The following is a 22,134-nucleotide window of genomic DNA, read 5'->3' as shown; positions in this document are numbered from 1 at the left end:
GGAGTCTTGCCCAAGATCTCAAAGCTTGCCAGAGGAAGAACTGGGATTTAAGAACCTGCCGTTTGGTTCCAAAAGCTGTGTGCTTAACCACTATGCTATTTTGGGTGAGATCTGATCTTTACCATGTGCTATGGGGTTATCAGTAAATTTCTACAATTTTCACAGTGGATTATGTAACATATAACTATTTTGATTTTATTGGATTTCTGAAAATGCTGTAAGTATGTCTGAGATGAAATTCATTAATGCTTTGTTGGACTAAGCTTCAGATACCCAAGCCCCCAAGCCTAAGGTGAGTTCAGACAGCAAAGTATACCAATTGTCAGAAATATTAGACAATTGGTATACTTTGAAAAATGTAGTGCTTCCAACCTGCTCTGACAGAATCTGCCCAGTTCTGATAGAATTATGTAAAAAGTGATTCCACAAGTCTTTTTTAACAAGACATATTTATACACAGCCTATTTTTACATTAAGATGACAGTTTAGAATGCTCTGCTGACTCTCTTAAACCTTAGCCCTCACCCCCACCTTTTTTTTTTTTTTAGTTTTGGTGTAATGCTATATCTGATTTCTGAAAGTTTTAAAAATTTCTTTAACTTCAGAAGAGTTTGCTTTACTTTTACTGAAAGAATTCTCTTTATTTTTCTGTTTTAAAAACAGGAGTATGAATGATAACTTGTCTATCACTTTTGCTAGATAAAAAGAGGGAAAGTTTGTGCATAGCGGTGGGTAACCAATTTAGTAATCTCCTCCAGATTCTTAGACTGCTGGTGCTGGAGAGCAAGTGACCAGGACGGAAACAAGTGGTAACCCAATCTGCATTAAGAAAATTCATTAGAACCTTGCTGGTGTAGAGAAGATAGTGCAAAGAAGAATGAGAACACTTTTAGGAAAGGCTTGGGAGAGTGGAAGTTGTCCAGTTTCTTCCTATGTGTTTAGAATGAAGGGGGAAATGCTCCTTATTTGCACATACCTGTGGAGGGTAACGCTGCGTGGGAGCATTTGGCCCTAATCTCTGCCATGGATCAGGGTTGTTGGTTGTGGAGGAGAAAAGAGAGAAAGGCTTGAATGGTTGTAAACGAATTTCAGAGGCTAAATAATGAAAGCGAGCACTCTACAGTGCTTACTAAGTGCAAGAAACTGTTGTAAGAGTTTTTCATATATTAACTCCTTTGATTCAATTCTAACGACCCTGTGAGGTAGGTGCGATTATTATCTCCATTGTACAGAAAAGGAAACTGAGACACAGATTAAATAATTTGATCAAGATCACACAGCTGTAATAGTTGTGAAGCTGGGATTCAAGCTCCGGTATCTGCTTTCCTATTCATACGCTTACCTGTTACCCTGTACTACCCATTTGGAATGTGGAGGACATGCTGATAACATTGGTAATAATCATTTGTCCTTTATTTCTGACTGTTTTCCAATTTTTTAAAGAGACCTCTATCTATCCCTTGGTGATAACTAAACTATAGGAGAAAACTTTGGTTCTGACGTTAGGAAACATTTACAAAATGGTCTGTAAGTTGATATGAAGTCGAAACCCTTACATGTGTTTGGAAATTCTGGAGAAGAGGTGGCAGCCAGGCAGATGAGCTCTCTGTTCTGTGCAGAGCTGGTGGTACTCCCTGGTCTGGGGGGGGGGGGCTGGCACTGGCTGCGATTACATCACTAAGTCCCCCTCCATACTTAGCTGCTTGCTAAGAATTAAATTGCTGGAACCTGATCTGGTGACCCTCATGTTACCATGACTTGTTTGTGGTGAGCACATTAGAGTGATATATTTAGTCTTCAGAAACAGTTAAAGATCAGCTTTATTACCAAAAAGATAGTGTATGCTGCTATTACTCCTGGTTATTTGGTTCAGCTGCTCAAGTGAACAATCTACACCTATTTAGTCTATTGAGTCAAGCTGACTTCCTTTCCCAGTTGCAGGTTTGTGGACAGGAGTGACTCAGGCAGCAGGTTCACTTGCAAAGGAGCCAGAGAGCCGCTCGGGCGTCTGCTGCCCTCTAGAGGCGTGTCAGGCCAAGGCGGCTCACCTCTGAGCCTTGCCTTCGGATTGCACCACCAGTCCACCCTTTGTCTCCCTTTTGAATCTCCACCAAATACCATTTGTTAAAAGGGTTGAGGCAAAACCACTCTGAGCTTCCAAAACAATAATAAGACTTAATTAGAATTCCCTGCTAAGCCACTGAGAGTTGCTGTTTATATCGGGGAAGATACAAAACTCCAGTCCTGTGTTTTTCAACTTCCGCCTCCCATCTCAACCACCAAAGAGAAATGAGTCAAGGTTGTTTTAAAACTATAAATAGAGCTAACACTTACAAAGCATTTGCCACATGCCAGGTACTATTCTAAGCGCCTTGCATATGATGACCTATTTAATGAAGTGGGTGGTATAATCATCTCAATCGTATAAACAGGGGAACTGAGGCAAGGGACTGCTAAGTATTTCTCACAGTTCATGAGTGGTAGAACTGGTTTTGAACCCAGGTAACTCTGGCTCTGTGGACTAGGCTTATAATCACTTTACTATACTGCCTCTTTCATAGCTATCAAGGCATGCATTGCAAGTCCAATTTTTAGGTAGAGATTTTGCTAAAAATCTTTAACCTTAATCTGGTAATGAGGAAACAATTGTCCTGGACCCTTGAAATATGTCAGTGACATAAATAAAGAAGAAGAAGGAGGAGGAGGAAGAGGGGAACTATTTTAGAAATACGACAACTAAATATAATTCATTGTCCATGGTTAGACCCTGGATAGAAATAGACAAAGCTATGAACAATATTGGGAAATTAGGAAAATATGATTATGGACTGTATTTTGGATAATCATATTAATGTTGCATTTCTTGAGTGTGATCCTTTTATTGTCGTTATATAGCACCATGTCCATGTTGTTAAGTGATACTTGAACTTAGGGGTAAAATGTGATATCAGCAAATCACTATCAAACAATTCAGGGAAAAAAATACAGCAGAGAAAGAGAAAGCAAATGTCGCAAAATGTTAAAAATTAGGAAACTAGGTAAAGGGTATATGATGTTCATTATTACACTATTTTAAAAACTTTTTTCTAGGTTTGACATTTTTAGCATAAAAAATAGAGGCAAAATAGTTACCTATTTCAAAATAAAGAGGTAGCCATGGCTGCAGCCAAAGTATCTGCCTGGACACCCCAAATGGTACAAATAAGCAAAATGTGTTGAGTTGGGAATCCACAGACAAGCTTTGAAATCTGTAGACGTGTTATATGAGAGTGTTTGAGATATTACATCTTATTTATTCATGTTTTTCCATGAGTCCTAGGAAGTTCCTATACAATAGAAAATAAATAGTGCAAATTATAAAGCCTTGTATGAAACTAAATAAGGTCTAATTGTAGTCTTGGGATTATTCTGTTTTTGTCATAAATAAGGCATTTGTAGGAAACTGCCTGCCCCATTTATTCAGCACTGTGTTCCAGGTACTGATTTAGTGCTGGAGTTACACCAGTGAGCAAACCAAGATCTCTGAACTCATGGTGCTTGCCTTCTGGTGGGACAGAGACAAACATTATAGCTCGGTAAACTGCAGAGAATGTTAGAAAGCGATTATTGCCAAAGAAAAGTAGAAAAATAGAGCGGCGTAGTGGGAAATTGGGACAGGCAGTTGCAGAGAAGAGGGTTTTGGTTTTAAAGAGGATCCCCAGGGTAGGTTTCATCAAATATGACCTCATGGCACCTGGAAGGAAAGTAGAAGAGAACAGAGAAGAACAACCCTAAGGTGACAGCATGCCCAGAGTATGGCTGGAGCAAGGGGGAAAGAGGAGAAGGATATGAAGTCAGAGAGGAAATAGCAGATGAGTTCACAGAGGTCACCATGAAGGCTTTGGTTTTCATGCTGAGTAAAATAGGAAGCCACTGGATGATTTTGAGCAGAGGAGTGAGGTGATCTGACTTAACACTTAAAAGGATCAATCTCGTAGGGGGACAAAGGGGGAAGCAGCATCTCCTGTTAGGAGCCTATCGCAACAACCCAAGCAAGAGAGGAGAGTGACTCAGCACAGGCTAGTAGAATTGGAGGTGGAGAGATGTGATCAGTGCTGGGTATTTTGTTGGTAGAGGCAGCAGGAAGGATTTACTGATAAATTAGATGTGGTGTTTGACAGAAAAAGACAAGTAAAGGGTGACTTGATATTTTTGTCCAGAGCAACTGGAAAAATGAAGCTGTGATCCCTGCGGATAGGGAAGACTAGGTAGAGCAGATTTTGAGGGAGAAGATCAGGAGTTCAGTTTTGGACATGCTGAGTTAGAGCTGTCTGTCAGACATCCAGACGGAGATGTCATAAAGGTAGTTGGATATGGAAGTTTTAAGATTGCAGAGAGGTCGGGGTAGAGATTTAAAACTGGTCACAATTGGAGTTCTGATGGTATTCATAGCCATGTGCCTGGATAGGATGACCAGGACAGTGAGTGTGGCTAGAGAAGAGTGTTAAGGAATGCACCCTTGAATTATTCTGTTTTATCGTTTATTTATACTTGTATGTTTCTCATTTTGTTTAGAAAATTATTACTCTGTGTAAAATAAAAAGAAGAGTTGACAATTGTTTAAATTACTGAAGCTAGCCAATCAAATAATTAAATTTGTAAAGTATATTAATTTTCCTTAATTATGCGGTTTGATTTTCTGAAAATGTCTGCATTATTCAGATACTATGACAGATACGTCTGTGTTATTTAATCAATAACATACTCACCTTTAGGGATAGTAAAGTTCAAAAATGCTTTCAAGCAATTCTCTGGAATAGAATTCTCTGGAGGAATAGACTGCATCTGTGTTTATTGTCTTAAATTAAGTGTTGTGTTGGAATACGAGAATCCATTCCTCTTTTTCTGATGCTTATGACTTGACAGTCCTTATTTTGGTCAGGTAGTAAATGGCTTTTAAAGGTTATGCCCAAGTATAGCTACTGTTAGCAAGGACTGAGATGAAAGGAAATGCTGTTTTGGGGGAGGGGGGAATATACACACACACACACACACACACACACACACACACTTGTTATTTTTGTCAAATAAAAATAACTGGTGAAATAAGGAGTTTACTCAACTGCAAATAAGTCCCTGTGGTGAATGTATTAGTAAATTTTGAATTTTAATGTCAGACCCATTTTGACACTCTTATGCTGGGTAACTGTTATAACTGGTTAACTGGGTAAATGTAGACAAGCTCCAGAACACATTTTCCCACCACGGTAAACTGTATCATGGTGGTAGACAAGCTGGATAATACAGGCGTGTGATGAGGTTTGTCAGTAGAGGAAAAACTAATTTAATCTAAGTTTAGAAGCACGGGAGTGCATTGATTCGTATGTTGGAAAATACAGAGGTAGACCAGGCTCTTATATTTTTGATTAAGAATCTGGTTGTTTTGCTTATTTCTTTGTTTTTTTCTTGCTTCTCATCTCTGCCATCCAAATTGTTGTCTTCCACCGAAAGTGGGCTTTCTTCGCAGGTCTAGAGAGGCTGCCAGAAGGAAGCTGGGCTACTTGCGTTCTTGAAAATGCCCAAGGAGAAGAAATGCCTTTCTTTAATTTATGAGGCAAGTGATCTGAGTTTAGTGCCGATTCTTGTGGCCAGTAAAATGCCACGTGTTGGCAATCTTATGGCCTTAGTCACCTGAGCCCTGTGACAAGCTCAAAGGTATTCCCCTGACTTGCATTTTTGAAGATGTCAGTGAAGCACTGGCTGCTGTGAGCAGGGGCTGGGTGGCATGACTGTCGGAGAGATTAGTGTCATGGCACTCCATGTGGCCTGAATCACCCACATAATCCAAACTCAGTTAATGTTCCACTTGGATTTATTGTGGAGACTCAGCTTCCTAACTTTGGTTGATACTTCTCTCTCTCAGAGGCTTTCTCCCTTACGTAGTGATAGAAAACCAACTATATCTAGTTATGACAAAATCTGAACTAAAAGTCAGTGGACGTGGACAAGAGGAAGCTCATTTGCTTTTTTTCTTAGCTATTAGTCATATAAACACATGCCTTTTTACATCTATAGAGAATATCTTTTTTTCTATTACTTAGAGCAGATATAGAACAACATATACATAAATACCATTTTTATGTGAACACTTCTCTGTCACTGATACTGTTTGAACAAATTTTTATGATAGAAGCTTATTTCCAACACTTTCAAATTCCATTATATGGATGACTCCAAGAGAGACATTATATTTATGTCACAGTTTAATGGGGGCTTTTCAACTAAAGTTGATGAATTGAACATATGCGATTACCACAGCTTCCTCACTGAAACCATACTAAAATGAAAGTAAAGGTGTTTTTATTAGGTATAAATTCTCAAGGACAAAGAGAACGTTGGGGGAGACAACAGCAACAAAATATTGGAAGCTGAAAGGCAATGGACAAATTCCAGATCATGAAAACTGAAAGCTTACAGTGGAAAAAATATAGAAACAATCCGGTTTGAGCCTCCAAACCACCAAAGGCTCTGTAACTGGCATATAGTGTAGACAGGGTGGAAACAAAATTGTTGATGAGGTTGTTAAAGAATCAGTTAAGCCCCATGTCAGTGTTCTCCTGCTGCTGTGAAGGTAGGCAATTGCTCCCCTTCTTGTTCCTCCCCTCCATAATATAAAGAGATCTATTTTCTGGAAAGGTGAACCAGAGGATCTCTGGACAGAGGGACACCTCCTAAAAAGAGGATGATCAGGTGGAAGTCTATACAATAAGAGGACGAATGCCCTCTTCAGACTCCCAAAATGCCAGAAACCATGCAGTGGATTGGAAGTCCCTTCTTTGAGGAATCCAACTACCCAAGAGCATAGACCTGAAAGTACTGAAAGCCAAACAAAAATCCAGTAATGAAAAGACCAAGCAAGGCCAGGTGTGGTGGCTCACATCTGTAATCCCAGCATTTTGGGAGGCTGAGGCAGGTGGATCACAAGCTCAGGAGTTTCAGACCAGCCTGGCCAGCATAGTGAAACCCCATCTCCACTAAAAATACAAAAAATCAGCCAGGCATGGTGGCAGACGCCTGTAATCCCAGCTACTTGGGAGGCTGAGGTAGGAGAATCGCTTGAACCCAGGAGGTGGAGGTTGCAGTGAGCTGAGATTGCACCATTGCACTCACTCCAACCCCGGGCAACAGTGCAAGACTCCATCTCAAAAAAAAAAAAAAAAAAAAAAGCATCTTAGAGTGAAGTCCATTACTTACGGAGCCTCAGTCCCTTGCAACTTCCCATCAGCTCTTTAGTTCTCCATTTAAAATATGGACAGATTACCATACATTTGAGGGAAGTCTCTATCAGGAAAGACAGAGACCAAACAACAGAAAAAGAAATTTGGAGAAAACAGAGATCACGTGGAGAGAAAACTGTGAGGGGAAAAACTAGCCTGAGAAATATAAGAGAAGTCATTGTGTCTGTGAAACAAGAACATGATGCCATAAAAAAAAGGTCAGGGAATATTAAAGAACCCTTGAAATTAAAATTATGTTTGCACCAGACTGGGCAACATAGTGAGACCCCAATCTCTACAAACAATTAAAAAATTAGCTGAGCATGGTGGCATGCACCTGTAGACTTAGTTATTTGTGAGGCTGAGATAAGAGGATCACTTGAGCCTGGGAGGTCAAGGCTGCAGTGAGCTGTGATTGTGCCACTGGACATCAGCCCAGGCAACAGAGTGATACATCCATCTCAAAAAATATGTATGATTGCAGAAATGAAAAAGTAAAGAAAGAAGTTGAAATGGTGGAAATTTCCAATAAAGTAGAATAATTTGACAAGGTTAGAAGATAGAAAACATTAAAAATTTTAGAGGATCAGTCCAGGATTTCCTATATTTTAATAATAGGAGTTCCAGAAAAAAGAAAATAGATCAACAGAAGAGGTGGAAATAATCAGAGAAACAATTTATAAAATTTCTCGTTACCACTCATTACTAATTGAATGGGCCCACCAAGAGCCTAGTATAATGGATAAAAACAGATACACATTACAACATATCACCACAGAATTTTAGCATATGGGAGAGAAAGAGAAAATCATGAAGCTTCGAGAGGGAGCAAGGGGGTGGTTACTAAGTCTCATATATAGAATATCAGAATGGCATTTGAGTTAGCCACAGCAATACTGGACGTTGGAAGACAGTAGAATAATGGCTTAAAAATTCTGAAGGTAAATGACTTCCAACCTGGAACTATATTCTTCAAAAATATTATTCAGAGTAAATGTATTTTCTGACATGCAAGTTCTCAAAAAATATGACATCCATGGCTTCTTTTCTCAGAACCAACTAGGGTATATGGCATATCAAACAAGGAAACAAGTCAAGATGAATGACATGGTATCTCAGATGCATATGATAGGGAGAAACAGTATCCTGGGAAGCTGGTGAAGGAAGAACCTAGGAAATCAGTTGTACAGTGGAACTACAGAGCTCCCAGTGCAGACTGGAACCAATCAGATAAAAGTGGGCATATTTCTGATCCTTGCATTCTTTCAGAAAATATTTATATATTTAGAGAAAAATTTGTGGATGAATTTGATAAGCATTTAGAAAACAACACAAATGAAAAATATAAAATAATAGCCCTCAGAAAACAAGATGTCTGAAACAATAAATAAAATCATAGCATATTATATTCCATTGCTTCTCAGCCTTTTGACTAAGAGCAATTGTATTATATTCCATATTTTGTTGATTCTAAGATGCCACTGATTATATATGCACCAATGTTTTATGTTCCACTAAGAAAGAAAAATCTTTGCAATCAAATAATGACATACTGACAATGTTAGTTCTGTATAATATATTAATCAGTCACATCTGTCTCTGCTGCTTTGAAGTTTATTGCACCTCTACTGAGGGTTTTGGTGTATTTTCCTGTCTTCAGTTGCATTTGCTGTGATAGGGAATCTTTTCTATATTCTCATGAACTAACATAATATAGTTTCATCTATACATGGATATCTTCTTGTTTTAGATTTTTAAAGTACCCGATTATGCTTTGCAAGAGAATATTGAGTTGCTGTCATTCCTGCAATATCAAACATGTATTACTAATAAATTTATGCTCTATTCTGTTTTCTTTCCATGTACATAATCACTTTTTGTTTTAATGCCAATTCTTCCTGAAGGTATTTTATGTGGCATTTAAACTCAACTGATGCACAAACTCATCTGAAGTGATGACATTATTAGTAGCTTTGACCAAACTTTTAAAAATGCAATGACAACTCTATTACAGTGACTCTCTGGCTAAAAGCACACCCCAGTTTTCAGAGATGTTATAGGGGAAAAAAAGAATCTTAGAATCAACTTAATAAAGCTGCTCATCTGTTATTAGGATAAACATAGTAATAATACTATAAACACTTAATGTGAACCAAAAGTTAAGAGGTAATTGTATCGGGAGGATAGAAGGAAATATACATATATATGATGGTGATGAGTTAAGCAAGTATATGTATGATTATGCACACACACTGGTCTCGATAGCTGCAGGGGATTGCTTCCAGGATTCCTGTGAATACCAAAATCTATTAAGTCCCTTATATAAAATGGTGTAGTATTTGCATATAACCCAGCCATATCCTCCTGTATAATTTAAATAATCTCTAGATTACATATAATTCCTAATGCAATGTAAATGCTGTGTAAATAGTTGTTATACTGTATTTTTTAAAAATTTGTATAATTTTTGTTGTTTTGTTATTTTTTAGTTGTTGTTTTTTTCTGAATATTTTCAATCCATGGTTGGTTAATCTGCAGACGCAGAGGGCCAGCTATATGAAAAATCCTATGTATATGTGACAGTAATGAGTGCAGTGGTGGTGAAGAAAAGCTCTATCTTTAATTTCTAAGGTGAGAAGTCCATTGTTCATGCCCAATTTTGGACACTCATCCTATATAAGTAATCATGTTATTGAAAGATAATATTAACATAAATTAAACAGCTAAAATAATTGAGATTGTCTCTGGACAGTATTTTTGGGTCAGAGATTTTTTTTAAAATAAGCCTTTGAATTATTTGAAACTTTAGACTATGCATCTATAACATGGATAAATATAGTATTTAAAATAAAGCAGTGGCAACACAAAGATTGCTAGCATAATTTTCTGTTCTTAGTAAGGTATATTGAAATTTATTAGTCTTAGTTGACATTCAAAACATTTCTGGAATAATCTTCTTATGGCAAACAGAATACACAAAATGTGATCTAAGGCATGGCATGATAGATCTCTTGCTCTTACAGAGTTATATTGAACTAAGAAAGATAGCCCCTGCGTTGTTACTGAAGGTAAATTTTTGTGTTTTGGTTCAGATCTAATTTGCCTGAGATATATAGAAAAGAAAAATGTTCTCTCTTTAAGTATCTTATTAATGAAGGCATTTATAGCTAAAATGATTTTTATGTTTTTGCATGTTAATAATTATGACTAGCTGAGCTTCTAACCAGCCCCAAAGAAGGAGCCCCCACACTCCTCCATATAGTGTACAGATAAACCTCCTTGCCTTGCAATTGATTACATTTTTGTGGCATCTCTTTCCTCTGCTCACATCTTAGGTTGGTTGTAAGCTGGTGGGTGGGTCAGATTTCTTCGTCAAGAGTCAGTATCTCCCGTCGTTTAATTAATCTGAACCCTGTTAATTAGTGTTAATTAGTGACTATCAGGGCAGTGTGATTTAAGGAGATAAGTACTGGACCATGAGTCAGGAAATGATTTTTATCCCAGCTGGGCCATCTGTATCTCACCTCTCTGTGCCTTAGTTTTCTCACTTGTTAATGAAAGGTTTAGTATAAGTGCTCTCTAAGGCATTTTGCAGTTACAATATTGTATGAAAGCATATCCATTTATTTAAATGCTTTATTACTAGATTATGTCACAGTGTAAACTTACTGAGACCTTTTGATAAAGCTCTGGATATTGGTGTGTGCAATAGTTTAACAAATAATAGAAAGAACTACATAAACTTAAGTTACTGGGCAAAAGAAAAAAAAAACCTGGATAGAGTACAAATAATTTTTTAAGGTTAAAAAACATTATTAATGTTGCATTCTATGCTAGTAACTTATCTATAAAATGATATTCTAGGGATGAATGCTTCTTAAGTGGTTGCAGCACATTTGTGAGGAAATGGGGCATATGTTTTCTAAATGTTGCTTCTAAGCAAATTAACTACCTTAAATATTAATCCATTTTATTTTATGCTGCTGCAACTCTCATTTCTTGTTTTATGCATCCTGTGATGTTGTCAACCAAGGCAGAAGCTGACTTTGCAAAATCAGATGAATATCTACATTGAAGTCGTAAATCATCTGTACTCAGTTAAAGAATTAGAAACTATCCTAAAAAAATTTCAGATTCTAACATAAAAATGCTCAGTAGGTATACATTATGTACCATCTAAGAAAAAATATCTTCAATTTAGTTATAGTACTTAATGAAAATAGTAATAAACAAACACTGCCTTTAATAATAATTATGCCAAACCCAGGCAGGTGCTACAGTGTGCTCATTTTGTGATTGACAGGTATAGGCAGCATGGTCTTTCTGCTGCTAGAGGAGTGTGGACCTACAGTTCGAAGACAAATTAGCTTTTCTTTCTCAGTTCTACCCTCTCTGGCAATTGCCATGCCATAAAGGGAAACCAAGTAAACAACATAGATTCATTCCTGTTACTAGAAAGGAGAATATAGAATAAGTCTTTGTTCAAATAATCACATATTGCTTGTTATTTAAAGCTCATGTAATGTATGGGCCAAGTCACTATTTCAGTGGTTTTCAACTTGTGATACATATTAGAATTGTATATGGATTTTTTATTTTTTTCGAATTCAAGTGCCTAGACCCTCAATATTTTGTTCAATCTATCTATAATCTAATTTTTAAAAAAAACTATAGTAAATGCCAATTCAAATATCAACCAAAGGTTGAAAAAGATTGTTCTGTATGACAACTAACCCTTCAATGAGACAGACATATCTGACACAATCCATCTATCCTACAATTCATTTGAATTCTAGACCATAACTTTAGATTTGAACTTTGGGTGGGAAATTTTAGTGATAAGTCCTCTTAGCTTACCATGCTATGGCCTATTTGTTTTGACAGTATTTTATTGCTTGAATGGAAATAATTAGTTGTATTCCACCTTAATCATCTTTACTTTTTTTCCTTTTTATAATGTTTTACTGAATTATTTATTCTTTATTTCTCAAAGCCTGGGGAGCAGGGAGACCTGTAAGTCGTAAGACATGGCAAATGAAAAAAGTAGGCACAAAATTATGTTACCACCACTTTTCAGCATCTCCTTTCCTCTTTTGGTTTTCCCTTGTTTGTATATAGGATCAATACCCATGACATGTGACTGTTTTCTGATAACAAATAATTTCAGAACCTCACATTGCTAGTAGGTTCTTACCTTTCTCGATCCCCTCAACTCATTTCTTCTCTGGTTCTTATCTAGTATGGTAGGTAAAGAAAAGTCCAAAGGAAATACAAGTTACAGGCAGAGTTCTCCTTTGCCCATCCCACCCCATCTCAATTCTGTTTCCTATTATTCATGACAAAAGATAATAGAGTTATGAGTGATGGGAGCAGGGGTGAGGGAGCAAAGATTGGAAAATTTTGACATACCTTGTTCTGTAGAAAATTAATTTCCTTAATGAAATCTCCTCAGTAGAGCTTGGCAAATTGCATGTTTTGACATGGATAGGAGGCTACAAGATCAAACTAGTTCCACATGCAGCAAGGAGCTGCGGTGTGCCTTTAAAATGTGGCTGGGCTGACTTGGTACCTGTTGCCTTCATGGTGGAGCTACTCAGCGGGACCCTCCATGGCCTTCTGATTGGGAACCTGAAAGTCCTCTTTCTGTGTTCACTTCTGGGCATGGACAAAGCCCTAGAGTCCCAGGCCCAAACCACCTTCACAGGTTTTAGAAACCAAAGTCTTTCTTGGGCTAGATTTTATCCCATCTTTTCCTAGACATATTCTTTAATTCACACACACATGCACATACTTTACTTTCCAATGAACATGATGAAGGGGAGAGAAAGAAAGGTGAAGGATCCAAGAGAACAGACAGAGCCTGTCTTTTATCTCAAGTCTCTTTGCTTCTATGGTTCATGGGACTTTGGTTTTGGAGTCTCAGCCCAATTTTAACGTTCAAGCTGCCTATTACTGGTGGAAAAGGGGGGGAAAAAAGAGCCGCTTCCCTGTCTCTTTGCCTTCATCTGCTGTTCACGTGGAAGTGTGTGCGGCTGACCCAAACCTCGCTGACATGTCAGCGTGCAGCCGCAGGACGAGGGGTGTTTGATTTATAAATGGAATGTATAATAGGCACGATGCCTTCTGAGCCGAACGTTCATGGAAAATCACATGCCGCTCACATGAGGGACCAAGATCTTTTTTTTATTATTTTAATGAATTGAGTTTTTTCAGTGCACCAGGGAGATAAGAAGATACCTGCCAATAACCCTCTGATTGTGTCCTCGGCCAATTGGTGGGCTTGAACATGGGTACTCCTCTCGTCAATTGAGTTTGTGTGTTAAGTCAAGGTTTAGCTTTGGATTTGAAGCTCTCGCTCAAACAAAGCCACAGACGCTCCGACAGTGGAAACCATCATATAATTCTCCTCTTTGTTTCTTTAAAGAGGACGAGGTTGGTAAAAAAATCCATTTTGGGAAGATTCAGTCTGAAGATAATGATAGTGAAGATGAGAAAAGACAGCAGGTTGTAAGTTCTGGTCTAAGTTCGGAAAGAGGAGGAAAAAAAAGGTTGAAAAGGCAATAAACTACAGCAAGGCCAACAGATCAACCAACATGAGAAAAACCAACAGGTAACAAGGGACCTCTGGAGCTTCTGAAGAATAGAGATCAGTAGGAAAGCGTTTTGAATGAGAAATAAAGTGCTCCTTCCTGTCAGGGAGGAAGGGAGGTGTATGGAGCTTGAGAAATGGAAAAAAAATGCAATTAAAAGCCAGATATGAATAAAGATCAGGTGAGAGAGGATGTCACCCTGTGGCCTTTGGAACTGTGTTTCTGCTGCCTCCAATTTTTTTTTTTCCTGGAACAAAGGAACAATGTTGTGGAAAAGTGGGTGCCAGATACTTTAGGAAAATGAGACACAGTGAAGCGGATAAAGGAGACAAAGACAATTGCAGTCATATGCAGTAAACTGGAGGCAGCTGAGGCCTGAGACAAAAGGTGAAAATTTGGAGCCAGCAAGATGACTGAACCATGGGAAGGAAGGAGGGAAAGATGATTCACAATAACATTTGAAAGACATTGGCTTGAATATTTATTAGCGTGTTGCACACTGCTTGGCCTTGGGGGACTGCCTTTGTTCAGTGAACCATTTCCCAGTTGTAAGGCAATCAACAGGAAAAGACTTTGAAAGATGGCCACGGATGCGTGATACATAGTGTTTGAGAGCAAACCTGAGATAAGACTTTGGCTCTGAGTAAGTGGTGGGTTGGAGGCACTGTCACCCAGGGGGATCATCTCCCTCCAGAATTAGACTCCAAGAGGAAATGCATGATTCAAATGCCATGAAGGGATTCCTTGTCATGAGACTAAAGTTTCCAGCGCATCCTAGTCTAGGGTAATTTTATTTAATTCATTCTGGATATAGATCAGAGTAAAGAAATGAGTAAGGCCAACTGTTGGATAACGGAACATTATAAACCCATAACTAATTCTCCTTTGGGGACATCAAGCCTATATATACATCTGTAGTCTTTCTTAAAAACAAACACATCAGAGGCCATTTGAAGTGAGACTTATGATCCACCCATCTCAGGATTTTTTTTTTTTTTCAGATAATAGGACTGAAGGATAATTTGTAGAAAAGATGATTGTTATCCTTTAGGGTGCTGTTCTTAAAAAGTTGCTGATGCACTAAAAAATATAATATCCTTAACCCTTTCTTATTGGCATTATAGCTTTGTCCACAAAGAATTTCCCTTCTATTATTTGTTCTTAATAAAATACATCTTCCCAAGCCAATCAAGGACCTACTTACATAACTAGGTAGTTGGTGTTTATTCTGAGTGAAAAACCACTCAGAATTGTGGATTTGCTGTTTAAGCATTTATTAGTAAGATTCTGCCCAAAATGGGAGACAAGAGAATCTGAATATAAATGAAAAAAATCCCAAAGTTAGTTTTCTACGGAGTTGAAACACTGCGCCAAATGGCACAAGAAAAGACATAGAAGAATGGAAAGCAAACTTGGAAAACAGAATTGTCTGAGGCATCGGTAAGCCCCTGAGTCGGCTCACGGTGTTTGTGTGCAGTTAGCGGAAAATGAATGTCCTTGCTAATCTTCTAGAGCACTCTATCAGGGAGTAAATGCACCAGTGCTAGCTAAGGGAATGAAAAAGGAATTAAGTCCTGTCCAGCTCAATACCCACAGTGGCATATGTTTTCACTCTGGGGCTTGCAGAGGGGCTCCTGCCTCACACCAGACACAAGGTTAGCAGAAGGGAGGCAATTGAGAGGATAGCACTCAGCAAAAACATTGACTTGTTGTTGGAAATGGAATAGATGTTCAGAATCTCAGTACACCCAAAATAATTTCTATCTTATGTCTTCTGCAAAGGGGCAGCAGAACAGCCTGGGAAAGTCCAGAGCCTCTTACTTTGCCCTCTTCTCATGTTGATGATTGTGTAGATATACATGAGTGTACATGTATATATACATGGGTCAATTGAGCTAAGGCCATGAGGGTTTCTGGTTGGTTAGTTCAGCTGATACACAGAAATCGTGTTTCAGTCTTCTCAAATTAATGATGTGGAATCCTTGGGTTGCTCCATCATACATCAAAACATTTACCACTATTTCCTGAAAAGAAAAAAATGCAGGATTATTTACTTCACATAAATTCCAGGTTTTAAATGTAAGAAGCAATAATTACACATTATATATAACATTTTATAGTTTGCAAGTGCTTTTAATATGTATGAACTCATTTAATAATTTGGTGATTATTTGCTTTGACTAGGTAAGATAATTGAGGACAAAGTCTTTGTCTTATTTGTCTTTATAGTATCATTGCCTAATACAGATTACAGCACACAGTAGGCATGTGGTAGAGTTTGCTGAATAGTAAAAAAAAAAATATTTTTATTTCGAAAGAGACTTAAGTGACTGTTTAAGAATTTACTTAGTCTCTATGGTCTCCAGTTTCTCTTGTAAAAAATCAGATGGTTGAACTAGATTTGCCCACATTGGACAGTTGGCAGAACAACTCTGGGGCTCCTTAAATGAACACATTCCTGGATTCCATCCCAGCCTATACAGTCAGAATCTCTAGTTGTGGATCCAACAAAACCACATTTAAGAACCAATGCAAGAGATGAACTCTGAAGTCTCTTTCCCCTTTAAGATTTTCTGAAATAGCTTCCCGACGCCCAAGATGCCGAAAGGAAAGAAAGCCAAGGGGAAGAAGGTGGCTCCGGCCCCTGCTGTTGTGAAGAAGCAGGAGGCCAAGAAAGTGGTGAATCCACTATTTGAGAAAAGGCCTAAAAATTTTGGAATTGGACAAGACGTCCAGCCCAAAAGAGACCTCACCCGCTTTGTGAAATGGCCCCGCTATATCAGGTTGCAGCGGCAAAAAGCCATCCTCTATAAGCGGCTGAAAGTGCCCCCTGCAATTAACCAGTTCACCCAGGCCCTGGACCGCCAAACAGCTACTCAGCTGCTTAAGCTGGCCCACAAGTATAGACCAGAGACGAAGAAAGAAAAGAAGCAGAGGCTGTTGGCCCAGGCTGAGAAGAAAGCGGTTGGCAAAGGGGACGTCCCCACTAAGAAACCACCTGTCCTTTGAGCAGGAGTTAACACCATCACCACCTTGGTGGAGAACAAGAAAGCTCAGCTGGTGGTGACTGCACAGCACGTGGACCCTATTGAGCTCGTCTTCTTGCCTGCCCTGTGTCATAAAATGGGAGTCCCCTATTGCATTATCAAGGGGAAGGCAAGACTGGGACGTCTGGTTCACAGGAAGACCTGCACCACTGTCGCCTTCACACACGTGAACTCGAAAGGCAAAGGTGCTTTGGCTAAGCTGGTGGAAGCTATCCGCACCAACTACAATGATAGATATGATGAGATCCGCCGTCACTGGGGAGGAAATGTCCTGGGTCCCAAGTCTGTGGCTCGCATTGCCAAGCTTGAAAAGGCAAAGGCTAAAGAACTTGCCACAAAACTGGGTTAAATTGTACACTGTTTTCTATAAAATAATACAAATTTTCCTTCAAAAAAAAAAAAAGATTCTCTGAAATAAAGAAGGTTCTGTAGTGCTTTTAAGTGTCTGTTTATAATTAACTCCTTGACAGATAAATAAAGAGAGGGAGTTTTGATTCAGGTCTTTGTCTAATAGAAATGAAGATGATACATCTTTGAAATTATCACATAAGGGAGAAAGAAGAAAGAGAGAAAGATAAAAAAAGAAAAAGGGAAGACAGCATGCTTGTGATGGTTAATACTGAGTGTCAGTTTAATTGGATTGAAGGATGCAAAGTATTGATCCTGGGTGTGTCTGTGAGGGTATTGCCAAAGGAGATGAACATTTGAGTCAGTGGGCTGGAGAAGGCAGACCCACCCTTAATCTGGTGGGCACCATCTAATCAGCTGCCAGCAACTATAAAGCAGGCAGAAAAACATGAAAAGGCGAGACTGGCCTACCGTCCCAGCTACATCTTTCTCCTGTGCTGGATGCTTCCAGCTCTCAAAACATCGGACTCCAAGTTCTTTCATTTTGAGACTTGGACTGGCTCTCCTTGCTCCTCAAGCTTGCAGATAGCCTGTTGTGGGAACTTGTGATTGTGTAAGTTAATACTTCATAAACTCCCAATAAGATATATATATATATTATTATATATATATATCTCCTGTTAGTTCTGTCCCTCTAGGGAACTCTGACTATTACAATGCTTGATTTACAATACTGATTTATACACTTTCTAGAAGAAAGCCGTGACTATCCTTTTAGTCTCTTGTATTTGTGTAGCATGTTGTCAACCATGTCATCTTATTATCTTGTGTACTTATTCCACAATAATTTCCCCCCCGTTATGTATGTGTCTCCAGAGACCCACACTGACAAGTCAGAGAGGAGAGGACAGAGAGAATAAAAGCACAGACAGCAAAGAACAATAGGAGGCAGCATGCTTGACTCTTCTGGTCATTATGGGATTTTTGCATTGTTAGTCAACTAGCTAATTGCAATTTAGAAAGTGCTGGTTTTCTTACTTAACCTATGTGAGCTCCATTCACCCAGATGCTTTCTTGCCATGGCTGATAATTAGATGGTTACTACTGTCCTTCTTAAATAGACAAATTTGGAGCCACATTAGATTGTTTTCAGCAAGGGGGCACTGCTGGGCCTTCTAAGCAGTTATGACAGCTCTGGGGCCAGATTCAAACCAAGACCTGGTAAAGGCCCCTGGGATGGAAGAACTATTAATGAAAATATTAAAAGTATAGGCTAACAATGTTTCTTTGCTGTTTTTTCTTCTTATTTTTAAGAAATGTAGTGTAGGTCATTTTGAATTTAAGACCACATTAGGTCAGGTGTGATGTCTCACACAGTAATCCCAGCACTTTGGGAGGCCGAGGCAGGCAGATCACTTGAGGTCAAGAGTTTGCAACCAGCCTGGCCAAAATGGTGAAACCCTGTCTTTACTAAAACTACAAAAATTAGCCAGGCATGGCAGTGCACACCAGCTACTAAGGAGGCTGAGGCATGAGAATCACTTGAACCCAGGAGGCCGGGTTACAGTGACCTGAGATTGGACCACTGAACTCTAGCCTTGGCAAAAGAGTGAGACTCTGTTTCAGGAAACAAAAAACAACAGACACACACACACATTAAATAAAAAACAAAGGCTAGAAAGGGCCACAGCCAAGAAGATAGGAAACTTACTTTTCATGTCTCTGATGACAAAGTCGGTTAAGAATGTTTCTGAGGGGAAGATAAAGATTTGGGGACACTCCCAGAGACAATTAATTGGACTTTGTCTTAGACAACAGTAGGGTGTGTGTGGGGTGGGCAGGAGGTGAGTTGAGGAGAGCGAGTTACCAGTCTTTCTTAAAAGTATCTTCAAAAGAGGAGGAAAGGGCTACAAAGTCATTTTAGCTAAATTTACCCGAGAAACATTCTCACTCAGACAGATTTAAGGCAACTGAAATAATCTCTTTCCTCTTCATTCCCTGGAGCTGTGGTTTTAATTGAGAAGCTTGGGAAAGCCACCCACTGTGGGCAGGACAGCAGCCGGTTGCAGGTCTGAAGGAGAGTAGTGTTTTGCAGTGCTGGAGGTGGGAGAGGCAGCACAGAGGAGAGAGAGGAATGAAGCGTCACCTGGAGCTCACGGGGAACATTTTTGGAGAACAAATTCAGATTCATGAAACAACTTTTGAGTTTGATTACAACAATATGAAAACAACCATGTCTTTGCCAACAAAGATAAGGAGAACATTTAGGATTCTATTTAAAAAGTCAAATATTCTTTTTTTTGTGCAAAGATTTAAAAAGTTAAAATTCTTTATGTTAAAAGAACATTAACCAATAATGTATCAGGAAGTTAATTCCTTCAGCAAATACTGATTAAGAATCTGCTGCGATCCAGGCATGTCCGAGCCTCTGGAAGACAGCAGTGTTTGCTATCCCTGCTCTTGTTCATCTGGGGAGCAACCGCAGCTACTTCTCAAAAGTAAGCCCTCAATCTTGACCACAAAGAGCCTCGAGATGCTGAAGCCCAAGGAAATGTAGCCTGATGTGTTCGCAGCCTCCTTCCCGCAGGATTCCTGAAGGCTTACAGGAGTGAAAAGAATAGCAACAAGTTAATTTTATCGATACTTTTCTTTTTTCTGGCTGTCCTCAGAAAAACTCACTGTTTTGAACAAATATCGACTTGTTCACCTTCAGGAAATAGAAATAGACATAGCCATGATGTCACTTTGAATGATCAATGTGGTTCCATGCCCCAGCATAAGTACTTTAATTTTCCTCATATAGAGCCATCACTTTTGCAAGTGTATTTCTCATGCAGTAACACCAGGGTGGACAGAGACCAGTCAAATTATGAGGCCACAGGGGGCCCAAGTTGAAGGCCCTCTGAATAGTTATCCTCTAAATGAAAGTCTGCACATGTGCACACACACATGTACACATACACACACACACACACAACACAAACACTTTCCTTGAAATTGATATGAGGTTTTAGCATCTATAGTAAAAGTTCTTATTTCCTAGGGTTAATAGTTAGAAAACCAAAAATGTGGCTAACATTAAAGAGATAGTATGACATTAAAAATATACACTGGGCCTGTAATCCCAGCCCTTTGGGAGGCTAAGCAGGGGGATCGCTTGAGGTCAGGAGTTTGAAAGCAGCCCGGCCAACATGGTGAAACCCCGTCTGTACTAAAAGTAAAAAAATTAGCCAGGTGTGGTAGCACACACCAGCTACTCAGGAAACTGAGACAGGAGAACTGCTTGAACCCCAGAGGCAGAGGTTGCAGTGAGTCAAGATCACACCACTGCACTCCAGCCTAGGTGACTTTGTCTCAAAAACCAAACCAAACCAAACAGAAACCACTGGGCCTACCCCAGCAATATTTCTCTTAGTGTTTAGACCACCTGCATTAACGTACAGATTCCTGGACCTACTCCAGACCTGAGGAATCAGTAGCTAGGGGGAAGGGGATGTGAGAATTCCAAACAAAATTCAAAATACCAACAAGCAGCCTGGGAAGTTCTGATGCATACTACATTTTGTGATCTAGTGCTTTAGAGAAGGCAACAAGAATGCTTTGATACCTTTATTTCCAATTGAAAGGTTGGAGAAAATAGTTTATCAGCCAAGAACCATGACATCTTCTGATGCTGCCTTTAAAACTGGCTTTGACATCAATGTTGTTGTCCACTGCAAAACCACAGTTAACTTGGTTTGTGAGGTGGTGGTAGGGAAAGGGTTGACAGCATCTCAAGGTCAAAGGCATTCTGACTCTTTGTGGCTGAATAAGACTAGTGTTAATTTCAGGAAAGTCTGCATCCTGGCAGTTTGTTTGTACTGTTCTTTGCAGTCATCTGACTTAGGCTGGGAGGTTGTATTAGCTTGTTCTCACACTAATATAAAGGAATATCCGAGACTGGGTAATTTATAAAGAAAACAGATTTAACTGCTCACGGTTCTGCTGGCTGTACAGGAAGCGTGGCAGTATCTGGTTCTGGGGAGGCCTCAGGGAGCTTTTACTCATGGCTGAAGGCAAAGCAGGAGCAGGTGTCTCACACTGCAGGAGCAGGAGGAAGAAGGTGGTGGGAGGAGCCACACACTTTTAAATGACCAGATCTCATGAGAACTCATTCACTATCCTGAAAACAGAACCAATGGGGAAGTCTGCTTTTCTGATCCAATCACCTCCCACCAGGCCATACCTTCAACATTGGGGATTGCATTTCAACATGAGATTTGGGTGGGGACACAGATCCAAGCCACATCAGAGGTACACAGCCTGACTGAACTGGTTAGCCACATCAACAATTCCTAACTAAATGGGCTTTTCGTAACTGCAACTTCACTTTTATGAGCAGTAAATCAAAATCTCCAGACATTTTCTTATACAATTGTAGGTCCAGCTTCTATTTAAAATTATTTAAAAGTCTATATGGGAGTGTTACAGGTCTAAGGTTTCTAAAGGTGTGGTGTTATCATCCTGCTACAGAATTCTCGTTTTGAATCAATCAATCAACATGGAGACTCACAGACTATAGGAAAGCCTGCAAGCTTACCTGCGTGACTTATGCCGTCCATGTTTCCCCCCAAGAAGCTGCTGATCAGTCTCCAGGGCAGGCTGTGTCCCAGGTTCCCATCTAGACCTTTCCTCTTCTTCACCATCCTCCAATTTGTTCTTTCTTAGTATTCTCTTGCTCAAATGGACTGCATTCTGATTTGCAAAAAACTTTTTTCTGTATCTGTATGTTTTCTCCCTTTTCCTTCATCTTCTAGGCTTCTAACAGTTCTCAAAAGAGGAACTTTAAAGGGCATTTCTAAAATCCATGGCGAAAAGCCTGTGAAGCCATTTTCTTTGCCATGATCTTCTCCT

General features: G+C 39.2%; 2 pseudogenes; both read left to right on the top strand.

The window, feature by feature from the left end:
• The window catches only part of LOC141579937 (large ribosomal subunit protein eL8 pseudogene), a 61,485-nt pseudogene that overhangs the window by 16,938 nt on the left and 22,413 nt on the right, over window positions 1–22,134 (top strand).
• On the top strand, window positions 555–20,189 carry LOC141581074 (large ribosomal subunit protein eL8 pseudogene; annotated as a pseudogene).

The sequence above is a fragment of the Saimiri boliviensis genome, chromosome 14, assembly GCF_048565385.1.
Source record: "Saimiri boliviensis isolate mSaiBol1 chromosome 14, mSaiBol1.pri, whole genome shotgun sequence".
Lineage (NCBI taxonomy): Eukaryota > Metazoa > Chordata > Mammalia > Primates > Cebidae > Saimiri > Saimiri boliviensis.
The sequence above is the reverse complement of the archived record's forward strand: the minus strand, read 5'-3'. Positions and strand labels throughout refer to the sequence as shown.